The sequence below is a fragment of the Apteryx rowi genome, unplaced genomic scaffold (genome assembly GCF_003343035.1).
Source record: "Apteryx rowi isolate R43461 unplaced genomic scaffold, aptRow1 scaffold_20, whole genome shotgun sequence".
NCBI lineage: Eukaryota > Metazoa > Chordata > Aves > Apterygiformes > Apterygidae > Apteryx > Apteryx rowi.
The window spans coordinates 1,224,423-1,227,898 of record NW_020448308.1 but is presented as its reverse complement, the minus strand read 5'-3'; positions in this window follow the sequence as shown (position 1 = coordinate 1,227,898).

Here is a 3,476-nt window from a genome sequence, read left to right as displayed (position 1 = left end):
AAAATTTACAATTTGAAAGATGAATATGGGGTTTGATCTTAATTTTGGCTAAATCTCCCAGCAACATATCTATCGCTATGCTCTGCCATCCCTATGGAGTCTCAGCATGCAACGGGCACAGTGGAACATAGATGGATGGAGGAAAGCTCTCAAATCCTGCTCAAGGGTGAACAGAATGGTGCTTTCACAAGGGAGAAGGATGGGATTTGGGGATGAGGCATTCCTTTTCACTGGGCACAGACGTTCGGAGCCAGACAGCCAGAGACAAGAAGCTGCTGAAGGAAATGCAAAATGAGACCCATGAAAGCGAGGCAGGAAGGGTCTGGAGAAGGTGCTAGAGGACCTCTGTTACAGGAACTGTGATAGAAATTTGGGAGTCAGTTTAAATGAAAATTGGGAGAAGAAGAAAACAACAGAATCAATGGAGAAGAGACTCAAAGTCACAGTGTTCCTGGGAGAAGCAGCACCTCAATTTATAGTGTCCTGGCCAAGGAAATAAGCCAGATTCGCAAAAGCAAAGGGAAACCTAAGTCCGGTGATTTAAATCGGACTCATGGTCCAAAATATCTTAATGAATCCAGACTGCTGCCCAGAGGAGCAGTTTTGACAATGAATCTTTTCTGACGAGTCTTGGGCCCTTGGAATAAAGGCCCATTTTCCATAATATTCTGGACCATCACACGTGAAGCATAATAACACCAATTGTCATTGATGGCCCAGTGCAAGTGATAGAGCAAATGTATTTGTTAAATATCTGTATTAGTGGTATTTTATGACATAGTGACATTGATAGGGAACAAATTTTAGTTAGATATTTTTCTAATTCCTAAAACAGTGCCTGTATGGCCATACCTGGAAGAAAATGAAAAAGAAACCTGAATAACATATTTAAAAATATTTTGCATGTAGCAAGCATTATTTAAGCACTATTAGTTATTGTCATCATTTTAGATATAAACTTCAAATATACTGTACTTACTTTTTCAGTATTGTATTAGCACATGTTGAAAGAAGTTAGCATTTACACAGATCAAATCTAACCTTAAGAAAATACTTCAGGTCCTCTCAGACAAACACATGAGACTGATTTCTCAAAACATACTAATCCAAGGAAACTTTATTCTAACCGCCTTCTTGCCAGGGTGCACCTAATTTTCAAGCATCCTTCTTCCATCTCACATGGGTACATTTTAGCAGAAACTTAAAACAAATTACCATTTGCCCCAAGAGCTCTGTACCCTGCAGGATGCAGAATCCAGCCTTAAGAAATACAGCACTTTGAGAGAACGGAGCTGTCAAGCGAGATTTCCTTGGGCTTGCTGCCACGCAAAATGGCAAATAAGGGACTTGATCCTGCAGTGAAGCCAATAGGAATTACAGGTACTCAGCATTTGTCTTCCGACAAAGTTAAGGTTTCTCAGGACTTCCTAAAATCAGCTGTACTGTTTATTCTTATTCAAAATGATATAGCTAAAAGCTTTGGTATCTAGCCGCACAGCTTTTATTTCAAACTGGCAATAATGTGACAAGATGTAATTCCTGCAAAAAGATTACAATAATGTTAAAAATATCATAAAATATTATTTATATCAGGATTCATTTGCTACCCCATATGACAATCATTCATACGTCTTGACAGATATAAACCTCTGCTTAACACATTAGTATCATAAATATTACCAGATATAACACTGTAATTTAATACCTACCAAATGTATTTTAAAATATTACTCAATTTAAAACTTTGGATTTTAACCAGATGTGTTTCCAGAAAATGATTCAGGTCAGATGCTTTCTTTCTTTGCCTTTTTTTGTACGTGTGTGTTCAAAGTGGAGCATTGCCATGTGATTTATTGTACTATGACTGTATGCCCTGAACCTAAAACAGCACCGTGATACTTCATCCTTGAGGCTTACACACCTGCAGTCCAAACTAACAAGAGAAACATCTACATGGCACGGCAGGAGTCTTTGAAATGTCTCTTTGCAGTTGCCTGGACACAGAACAGACTGGTAGAGCAGGGAGACGGCGGAGCGAGGGCGAAGGCAGAACTCCAGCCTCTTTCATCTAGAAAGGGGGGACCGTGGAGAGATTAGAGGAGAGGATTTTGATTAGATCACTGGAATGTGAAATGATGCTTCCCAGGATTAAAACCTTATTTTAGAGCTCCCAAACCGGTTACGTCGTTAGTCACAATTCGGAGGCTCGCGTGGCTCCGGCCCCGCTCGGGAGCAGCCCGGCAGCCTCCCGGGGGGCAGGCGGCCCCGCGCCCCCCCCGGCACGGGCACCCGCGGGCCCAGAGCCGCGGCCCCCCGGGGGGAGAGGGGCTCCGGCCCCGCGCATCCCAGCGCAGGGGGTGGATTGCACCTAGCGGAGCCACCAATCTACTTCACCAGGTGGAGGCCTGGCATTTTCATACCCAAACGCCATTAGTTTTATTCCCAGCGCAGTCAACTAACAATCTGAAGGGCTATAGTTGTTGGGCTGATCGTTACGTGGAACCAATTAACATAAAAACTGCCATCGCAATTAGTATCTTTGTGAGCAGCAGCCTCAGCAAAAAACGGAGATGGAGGCTGAAATAATGGTGCTTCTCCAAAAGAGGACTGCAGCATATTGGGAAATAATCTGTAGCAATTGCTCTGCTGCTGCCTCTGCCATAAGTTTGCAAAGACAGACAGAGCCATTTTCAAGTAGTCAACCCACTGACTTGAGCGAGCACTAAATTCACTTGATGATCAAATACAATTTGAGGGAAAATCTACAAGCACTTACTTACCCAGAGGAAGATATATTTTCCTTTTATAGATGACGTGCAAACAGTGAAAGTAGCAGTATTTGGAAAAATACAGTGCAGCTTATTGATTTCAGTGGGAACAGGTACAGACTGTATTTTGCTGATTTCCCAGTAAGGAAATAAGGACTATTTTTATTGTTTTTTGGGATAATGTATTTACAGGCTGATTCCGTACCCTATTTTGTTAAGAGATGAACCTGGTAAAATGTTCTGTGCTTTTCAGGAAGGGAACAAGGGGAATGTTCGTATTTATAGAAACATGACTGTTTAGAACCAAATAAGTTATTTCGTCCTTTTAATCTCTGTTTCTACGGCTGCGCCGCACTAAGCTATGATCTGATTTTCCAGCCTTCAAGTGAGTCGTCCCCTTCGAGGCAGCGGTCAGTGGCACTAACCCCATGAGTAAGTGCCGGTCTACATTAAAATAAATCCCTTTTAAAGACATATTCGCACCGCCCCGGACACAGTGAATCGGGCTGGCTCGAGCGCACTTTTTCATTGTTGTTTCCCCCAAACTCTCTCCACTCGCCTAATTTTAGCCCCGAGCGGGCTCACAGCTGCCTTCCACGCTCGGGAACCATTTGCCGCGCGCGATGCTCTGCCATTAGCCCGCGCGCACCGAGCCCGCCGCCGCCTCTCGGGGAGGCGACACCGGCGCCGCCGGCCGCGCTGCGGGGG